The 10,200-nt window shown below is 46.3% G+C and overlaps 1 pseudogene; it reads right to left on the bottom strand.

Annotated features, from left to right (window-relative positions):
* Window positions 1-8,295: 8,295 nt before the first annotated feature.
* On the bottom strand, window positions 8,296-9,731 carry LOC132362971 (tubulin alpha-1C chain-like; annotated as a pseudogene).
* Window positions 9,732-10,200: the final 469 nt, after the last annotated feature.

The raw sequence follows: 10,200 nt of genomic DNA, 5'->3' as shown, positions 1-10,200 counted from the left end.
CTCTAGTTGCGGCGAGCGGGGGCTACTCTTCATTGCAGTGCGCGGGCTTCTCACTGCGGTGGCTTCTCTTGTTGCGGAGCACGGGCTCCAGGCGCGTGGACTTCAGTAGTTGCAGCATGTGGTCTCAGTAGTTGTGGCTCACGGGCTCTAGAGCGCAGGCTCAGTAGTTGTGGCAGCAGGAGCTTAGTTGCTGCGCGGCATGTGGGATCTTCCCGGACCAGGGATCGAACCCGTGTTCCCTGCACTGGCAGGCAGATTCTCAACCACTGTGCCACCAGGGAAGCCCAAGTTCATATCTTTTAAACAGTCACGCCAATTCTTCATCTAATCCTTCTTAAAAAAAAAAAAAAAAGAATGTAATACTGGATCATTCTCATGGTCCAGAAAACTCTCTGGAGTCATGCCAGAGTGTTGTTTGAAATGTCTCTTCAAATCTTTTGAAATAATAGTGTCCTTGACCTTTGCATTGATGGATTTTTGCCCAACCTATTTTCTTTGGGAAGATTTTCACAGTAGCCTGATACAGACTGTGGGCAATTTCTCTACATTTCTGGTGATCTGCCACCTCATGTTTATGAAGATCTTCCACAGGCATTTTCCAGTTAATTTCTTGAAGCCATTCTTTTGCTTTACTTTCAGAGACTAGTCAGTGTACAAGCTGGTACAAGTTTGAATATTCTGGCTTGTAAGTTCTTACTGTAAGATCAAATTCTGTAGCAAAACCCAAAGGATCTTATAAAGGATCTGGAAAATCCTTAGTTAAGTTCTGTCCTAGTCTAAGGGATATGGATAAGAGCAGGTTCCCCTCTATCTGTGGGTTTCTCCTTAAAGGGGGCAGCTATTATTTTAGGGCTGTTTTTATCCTTTTTGTTAGACGCAATAGGTTCTTCCTTTGAAATTGGAGGTGGAAGAGTAGGGAGGTCAGGACAGAGGAACTCAGAAAGAAGAGGATACGAAGAATCTGAAAGGGAAGGAGGGAAAGGAGGAGGAGAAGCAATGGCTTCTGAGGTCTTTTCTAATTTAGCTACTGTTTCTAGTAATTTTTGGTTTGTGTCTTGTAATGAAACCATTCTATCATTCCCTCATTTTGAGGTTTCTAGGTACCAATTAAAATATGCTTCCCATTCTGGCTGTTTGATCTTATAGTTAGCTTTTTCTAATTGAGTGCACAAATAAACCAATTTAGGTAAATCAAAAGTGCCCCATTTGGGCCATCTCAGGGAGAAGTTATCGTTGGTCAGACCTTGCCGTTTAGTTAAATACTTGCAAGTGTCAGTTCCATAGGTGTTATACATAAACATAGCTGGGGTTCCCATGGGTGGCTGTCTGTCAAGGAGCTGTTCGGCCTTTAAGGCATGATTCCCCATTCTTGATTTGGTAGCCTAATTCAGATATGATCTGAACAACTCTGTGAGGACAGTGTGATGAATCAAATGTGTGCTGCTTCTAAGTCCAGCTCCCCAGAGCATTACCCTTGACTCGGTTCAGCTCTTACATGTCTTGGTTTCTCTTCCAACAGTCTAAAACTGCCACGGGTGCTTAGAGCACTAGGTGATCAGCCTTTATATCATGCGTCCCCGGATGAGCAAAATTTATTTAATGGTTGTAGAGCGGTTCCCTGTGGGACACCTGCACGTCATGAGGATTAATACTCAAGACACTTCCCCTAGGTTCTCAGATGCCTGAGGACGCCTTCTGGCCAGAAGGAGAAAGTGTCCCTTTTCCTCAGAGCTGAGTAATTCAGTCTTTCATTTCACTAGCAGTTTCTTCAAACCGTATATCAGCTTGTTTTTCAATTTAACCAAACTAACAAAAACTAGCCACCTATGTTTCCCTGTGTCTCCTACCCTGATCCCCTAGATCAGGGGTCCCCAACCCCCAGGCCATGAACCGGTACCTGTCTGTGGCCTGTTAGGAACCAGGCTACACAGCAGGAGGTGAGTGGCGGGCGAGCGAGCGAAGCTTCATCTGTATTTACAGCCGCTCCCCATCACTCACATTACTGCCTGAGCTCCACATCCTGTCAGCATTACGGTGACTTGTATAATTATTTCATTATATATTACAATGTAATAATAATAGAAATAAAGTGCACAATAAATGTAATGTGCTTGAATCATCCCCAAACTATCCCCCTGACCCCCATCCACGGAAAAATTGTCTTCCACAAAACCGGTCCCTGGTGCCAAAAAGGTTGGGGACTGCTGCCCTAGACCCCTACCTATGAAAATGCACCAGTGCCCCTTAAGATACCAAGTCTCAAGTAAAAACAGCTCAAATAAAATTTTAGGACTGTCACTTAAAGGAATGAGATCTGGATATCAGAACTCACCGGAGCACCTGAGGAGTACTGAGAAGCTGGCGGGGCTCAAAGGGTACAGGCTGGTACCAGGTGCCAGTTTGGAGTAGACTCCAGGTATCCCCTGGTGGATATCTTTGATATCCTGCTTGGTGTAGTACACCAAGCAAATGCTGGTGAAAAATTAATCAATACTTAATCTAAGAAAGAAATCGAGAATTTTATTCAAGCCAACCCAAGGATTCATATGCAGGAGACAGTCTTTCAGAAAGCTCGGAGGACTGTTCAGCCTATTAGAAGTCAAAGCACAGTTATCTACGTTTTTGAGGCAAAGAAGTATACATCAAAATGACATATTGACATTTTACATAGTCCAGATCTGCATGCACAAGGTGATGGGTCATCATGACCCCTTATAGGACTGAGAGAGGAATGTTATCTTTTAAGGCATATCCTTACAGGAATCAGAAGAAAATTGTTCGTTATGGTCAAGCAGGCATTCCTGTCTTTGAGGAGATCTGGTTGATGTAGAACATAGAGGCACACTGCACATAAAAGAGGGGGAAGTGGCCCAAATGGGCAAAGAGAATACGTTTAAATTTTCTTGTCCTGCATTAAAATATAAATTTTATTTCATGAACATTTTGTATGATTTGCAGTTTTATAACTGTTAGTGTGTAAAGGATTAAATCTTTGGATGTTTTCCTATGTAGAAGAGTTAAGATTAAATTAATTTAAAATCAAATTTAAAAAGCAAGATAAATAAAAACTATTTAATGGTAACATGGTTTCTATAAATTACTCAGTTTATTTTAAATTAAAAATGCATGGGGACTTCCCTGGCCGTCCAGTGGTTAAGACTTCGCCTTCCAGTGCAGGAGGTGCAGGTTCAATCGCTGGTCGGCAAGCTAAGATCCCACATGCCTTGTGGCCAAAAAACCAAAACAGGAGCAATATTGTAACAAATTCAATAAACACTTTTAAAATGGTCCACATCAAAAAAAAAATCTTAAGAAAAAATGCATGGAAGGTTAGCAAAAATCTGAAAGATAAGAAGGTCTAAAGTAGGCTCATCACCGGAAAATCCTGGTCCCTCCAGCGCTCTTGCTTCAGCCACCCCCAAATAACCAGCGTCGATCATTTCTTGAGCATCCTGTTAGTGTTTCTTCATATGAAAAGAGACAGTTGCAAATTCATGTTGTTTTTTTTTTTTTGAATTTTATTTATTTATTTATTTATTTATTTATTTATTTATGTCTGTGTTGGGTCTTCGTTTCTGTGTGAGGGCTTTCTCTAGTTGTGGCAAACGGGGTCCACTCTTCATCGCGGTGCATGGGCCTCTCACTATCGCGGCCTCTCTTGTTGCAGAGCACAGGCTCCAGACGCGCAGGCTCAGTAATTGTGGCTCACGGGCCCAGCTGCTCCGCGGCATGTGGGATCTTCCCAGACCAGGGCTCGAACCCGTGTCCCCTGCATTGGCAGGCAGATTCTTAACCACTGCGCCACCAGGGAAGCCCACAAATGCATGTTTTTTTTACCCACCTTTGTCCTTGTAACGAGCAGTCGTTCTCATTTTTAAAAAAAGTTTTTGTATATATTTTGAATCATTAGATCTTATTCTTTTATGATTTTAAAAAATACTTTAATTTTATTGGAGTACAGTTGATTTACAATGTTGTGTTAGTTTCAGGTGTACAGCAAAGTGATTCAGTTAAACCTATATTCATTCTTTTTTAGATTCTTTTTTCATATAGGTTTTCACAGAATATTGGGTGGAGTTCCCTGTGCTATACAGTAGGTCCTTGTTGGGTTTTTTTTTTTTTTTTTTTTATGTTTGACAGCCCCTAGCTTAAGCCTCCCTTCCCTTCCCCTTGTGCCGCCACCTGGGCAAACTGATGAGGAAGCCTGAGTGGTCTCTCCTTTAGAGCAGGAGGTTCCAGCCACACAAGCCCTGCCAGTGCAGGAACTATTGCTCCAGCCCTAACTGCAGTGAACACCCAGGCCAGGCTCCTTTCCTTGCTGTCTGAAGCCATTTCAGTGCTGCTTGAGAGGCCGGCCCTTCCCTGAGACCTCAGTTATGTGATTCATAAGCCTTTTCCTTCCCCCTTGGTGTGTGTGTGTTGGGGGGGCACACTACATCCACACATGACCACCACCCGTGGGTCTGTCTTCTCCTGCTCTGACTCGCTCACCTGCTCTGCTGTCTGATGGCGGCCGGCGCTGTGGGCTGCTGGGTGACGGGGAGCTCGTGCTGTGAGCTGTGCTGCCCTGTGTTGTATTATTGACCCCACCAGCTCTAGATTCAGATAATTTCTTGTTGTTTGGGAGCAAGTACGGGATTGGGGCCCTTCTTAAAGTGGTCCTGGGTCTATGTCTTTGTGGGAACCTATCCATGTGTTTAGAGTGAATCTGTTGAGTGTGGTGCTTGTTTGGCCTCAAAGTACAGGGTATGGGGGGGTTGGGTATACTCTGTGCAAGAGCTGGCTCCATTGGCCGGTCACTCCTGAAAGAACAGTTCCTTAAAAAGAGAAAGGAAAGCCGAGGTGAGAAGGGGAATGGCAGCCCTTAGGTGGCAGGCTGAATCTACACTCTTAACACCAGAGGGCTCAGCAGGACTCTTCAGTACCTCTGCTGCTGCTACTGCCCCGCCTCTAAGGTAAGATTCAGGCTCTTGGGGCTCTAGGGGAAAACACCCCTCGCATCCCTGTAGCACAGCAAAGCCAATTTAATCCCGAGGTCTTTAAACCCTACAACTCCCACGGGAGAGGTCCCTAACTCTGATGGCACTAATGTGAGGCTCGCTGGAGGAAAAAATTTATAAATACCAGGGTAGAGAGGTCACCCCCCTCCACCGAAGCATATCCAGTGGTGAAGAAAACAGAATAAGGAAGGAAGAGAGGGAGGGAAAAAAAGGAAAAATACTAAAACAAAGGTCCACAATTTTTTTTTTAAATTTTATTTCTTTATGTATTTTTAGCAGTGTTGGGTCTTCGTTTCTGCGCGAGGGCTTTCTCTAGTTGCGGCAAGCGGGGGCCACTCCTCATCGCGGTGCGCGGGCCCCTCACTATCGCGGGCTCTCTTGTTGCAGAGCAGAGGCTCCAGACGCGCAGGCTCAGTAATTGTGGCTCACGGGCCCAGCTGCTCTGCGGCATGTGGGATCTTCCCAGACGAGGGCTTGAACCCGCATCCCCTGCGTTGGCAGGCAGACTCTCAACCACTGCGCCACCAGGGAAGCCCAAAGGTCCACAATTTGACCCAAATGGAAATCTGAAATAGTCTAAAAGAATTTGTACAACAAAAAAGATAAAGGGGTGCTACTTGGCTTTCAGGCCTCTACAACATGGTTTTTGTTTTTTTTTTAAATTTATTTATTTTTGGCTGCGTTGGGTCTTTGTTGCTGCAGGCGGGCTTTCTCTAGTTGCGGAGAGCGGGGGCTACTCTTCATTGTGGTGGCTTCTCTTGTTGCGGAGCACAGGCTCCAGACGCGCAGGCTCAGTAGCTGTGGCTCACGGGCTTAGTTGCTCTGCGGCATGTGGGATCTTCCCAGACCAGGGCTCGAACCTGTGTCCCCTGCACTGGCAGGCGGATTCTTAACCGCTGCGCCACCAGGGAAGCCCTACAACATGGTTTTTAAATTAACTTTACCATCTGCTGTACTGCACTAATTCACAAACCCTTATGCAATTAATTAATACAAGGTCTCAAATTATAGTTATATCTGGGAGTCACACTAAATTTAAGCAAGGTACTCCCGATAATCATAGGGCAGTTACTGAATGTAACATAGAGGGCCAGTAGGTATGTTTTTGCCTTAACCATGAGAGCTGTTGTCTTGCCTAACTTCCTTATGGTCCTAGCACCCATTATCCTAAAATGTCCCTCATTGAGCCAGGGACATTGAACCAATGAGTCATAAGTTAAATTTTTACTTTATTTTATTCTTTTGGCCACACCACACAGCTTGTGGGATCTTAGTTCCCCGACCAGGGATCGAACCCGGGTCCACGGCAGTGAAAAGCCTGAGTCTTAAGCACTGGACCGCCAGGGAATTCCCTCATAAATTAAATTTAAATTAAGTCTTTGGCACTTACAAATTGTCTTGACATGGAACCCCACACACACGTTACTCCCCAGTTAAATTAGTTAATGTGGCCCAATGTAAATTACAAAGGGCTGTAAAGAAAAAAATATTGCCGGCCATTCCAGCTCTACAAGGATCAAGCCATTAACCACTGCAGTCGCCCACCAACAGTGCACCCTGAAGGGAATTCAGGATGGAAAAAAACAGGGAACAATTCTGTGCTTTGGATGTACTGGCCCCGAGGTAGTTAAGATGCATATCTAAGAAAAATTTTCAATGACGCTAGATTCTTACATCTTCTCATACATAGAAAAGCACAAAAATCAGAAACTTGAGGTGTCTGGTCTTTGTGATTAGCAGTAATCTCTATGTTTGGCTACATGTTTTTTCCAGCAAAAAAATTCATATAGGAACTTCCCTGGTGGTCCAGTGGCTAAGACTCCACACTCCCAGTGCAGGGGGACCGGGTTCTATCCCTGGTCGGGGAACTAGATCCCTCATGCGTGCCGCAACTAAGAGTCTGCATGCTGCAGCTAAAAGATCCTGTGTGCAGGATCCCATGTGCCTCAACTAAGACTCGGCACAACCAAAAAAAAAAAACTCATATATACTGAGAGGCTGTCTCCTGGGCTATAGTCCTCAGTAAGGTCCCTGAATAAAACTTAACTCACAACTTCTATGTTGTATGTTTTTCTTTCAGTCCATGGTTTTAGTGGCCATGAAGGGACCGAGAGCAGACTTCTCTCGTTCGCCTGAACTCTGCGAGGATCCAGAGCCTTGGTACCAGCAGGGGCCCCTTGTGCCCCTCTGCCTCCTTGATGAGTCCAGACGATTGGGCGAACCTCTCCTGGGTCTTGGATCTCCCGTTATTGGCTGATGATCCTAAGTTGATTCAGTGATGGATAAACTCCTTGCTGTGAGCAGTTGGTTTTACTTGAACTTAGTTTCAAGAAGAGGTTACCTGGGTTACCTCTTCTTGCAGTTGAGAGACACTGGGAAGATTTTACATGATTGGAAGACACTGAGTGGTTTCGACTAGGTGATTAGGTAGGAGACTGGCCTGTCATTTTCCCTTGAAGTGGCTACTTTAATAGAGTTTGTCAGAATAAAAGTGAAAATACTACATGAGAGGTCTCAGCTCCAAAGAAAAAAAGGACAAAGCTCCTTCCGGCCAGCAGAGTCTTTCTCAGGCAACTGAGAAACTTGTGGGAACGGTGGAAGCAAGTCCTCATACCATGCATGGGTCCCATAGGGAAACCCGCTTATTAATTAAAAACCTGCTCAACTGGGGACCCACACAAAGGTTTTGGCCATCCGGTGCTGTGAGCGCCCATGGCAGTTTTAGACTGACCGAGAGAGAGACCAAGACATGTAAAAGAGCTGAACGACTCTAGGGTGACACCTTAGAGGAGTTAAGCCCACAAATAGCACATCAGCCTATCACACAATTATCACTAGCGATTTCATCTCAACACACTGACCCTGGAATGGGAAACAAACTTTTCAAAACAAAATAAAGAGGCAGCAGATTGCCAGCCTCCAACGAATACTCCAGCCAGGTTCATGTGCAGTACATAGAGAGCTTATACTCGCAGGTGAATACTTAATTGGTAACTATAGAAATCTTGGGATCTTTTTTTTTAAATAAATTTATTTATTTATTTATTTATTTTTGGCTACATTAGGTCTTCGTTGCCGCACGTGGGTTTTCTTTAGTTGTGTCGAGCCGGAGCTACTCTTTGCTGTGGTGTGCGGGCTTCTCATTGTGGTGGCTTCTCTTGTTTTTTTTTTTTTTTTTTTTTTTTTTGAAAACAGAAATATCACTTTTATTGACAAGATAGGGCCACAATGGGCAGCTCCACAGAACACAAGTAAGACAGTCCCAAGACAAGAGTGTAAAATTACAGCAGACAGGTTAATATTCTTCACCCTCCTCCTCTCCCTCAGCACTCACTATCAGCTCCAACCTCCTCATAATCCTTCTCAAGGGCAGCCATGTCCTCACGGGCCTCAGAAAACTCTCCTTCCTCCATGCCCTCCGCCCCGTACCAGTGAACAAAGGCACGCTCGGCATACATCAGGTCAAACTTGTGGTCCAGGCGAGCCCAGGCCTCAGCGATGGCTGCGGTGTTGCTCGGCATGCACACAGCTCGCTGTACTTTGGCCAGGTCCCCACCAGGTACCGCAGTGGGAGGCTGGTAATTAATGCCAACTTTGAAGCCAGTGGGGCACCAGTCCACAAACTGGATGCTGCGCTTGGTCTTGATGGTGGCAGTGGCAGCATTGACATCTTTGGGAACCACATCGCCGCGGTACAACAGGCAACAAGCCATGTATTTACCATGGCGAGGGTCGCATTTCACCATCTGGTTGGCCGGCTCAAAGCAAGCATTGGTGATCTCTGCTACAGTAAGCTGTTCATGGTAGGCTTTCTCAGCAGAGATAACGGGCATACGTGGCCAGAGGGAAGTGGATGCGGGGATAGGGCACCAGATTGGTCTGGAATTCTGTCAGATCAACATTCAGGGCTCCATCAAACCTCAGGGAAGCGATGATGGAGGACCCAATCTGGCTCATGAGGCGGTTAAGATTAGTGTATGTTGGGCGCTCAATATCGAGGTCTCTACGACAGATGTCATAGATGGCTTCATTGTCTACCATGAAGGCACAGTCAGAATGCTCCAGGGTGGTGTGAGTGGTGAGGATGGAATTGTAGGGCTCAACTACAGCTGTGGAAACCTGAGGGGTTGGGTAAATGGAGAACTCCAGCTTGGACTTCTTGCCATAATCGACAGAGAGACGTTCCATCAGCAGGGAGGTGGACCCGGAATCAGTTCCCCCGCCAAAGCTGTGGAAAACCAAGAAGCCCTGAAGACCTGTGCACTGGTCAGCCAGTTTCCGAATTCGGTCCAAGACGAGGTCAGTGATCTCCTTGCCAATGGTGTAGTGACCTCGGGCATAGTTATTGGCAGCATCTTCCTTGCCTGTGATGAGCTGCTCAAGGTGGAAGAGCTGGCGGCAGGTGCCAGTGTGAACTTCATCAATGACCGTGGGTTCCAGGTCTACAAACACTGCCCTGGGCACATGCTTGCCAGCGCCTGTCTCACTGAAGAAGGTGTTGAAGGAGTCATCTCCTCTCCCAATCGTCTTGTCACTTGGCATCTGGCCATCGGGCGGGATGCCGTGTTCCACGCAGTAGAGCTCCCGGCAGGCATTGCCGATCTGGACACCAGCCTGGCCAACGTGGATGGAGATGCACTCATGCATGACTGAGACTTGTAGGGTTCTGCGGGGCTGGAGGAGGCGAGGGGACGGCCACGAAGCTCTCCCACTGACAGACTACCAAGGAGTCCGGGGGAGAAGTAGTCTGCTTCTCTTGTTGTGGAGCACAGGCTCTAGGCACGTGGGCTTCAGTAGCTGTGGCTCACGGGCTCTAGAGCGCAGGCTCAGTAGTTGTGGCACACGGGCTTAGTTGCTCTGCAGCATGTGGGATCTTCCCGGACCAGGGCTTGAACCCGTGTCCCCTGCATTGGCAGGCGGATTCTTAACCACTGCGCCACCAGGGAAGCCCCTTGGGTTCTTTTTAAGCCTCATTCCAAAATTAGTTTTTGCATATGCCATTAGAGACAGCTGGCCTGACAAAACATCTTTTCAAAATTCTGACCTTAAAGGAACAGGAGCTTGCATTTCTCTCCTTGTGCCTTTGTGATGTAAATGTTCTACCTGATCTTCTTAGGTGTCTTGTTCTGTGTTTTGAGAGTTTGGTCTCTGCCATCCAGAAGGCGCACATATGGTGTAGTAGAATAGACTGGGATTCCGA

Source organism: Balaenoptera ricei, chromosome 3 (assembly GCF_028023285.1).
Source record: "Balaenoptera ricei isolate mBalRic1 chromosome 3, mBalRic1.hap2, whole genome shotgun sequence".
Taxonomy (NCBI): Eukaryota; Metazoa; Chordata; class Mammalia; order Artiodactyla; family Balaenopteridae; genus Balaenoptera; species Balaenoptera ricei.
The sequence above is the reverse complement of the archived record's forward strand: the minus strand, read 5'-3'. Positions and strand labels throughout refer to the sequence as shown.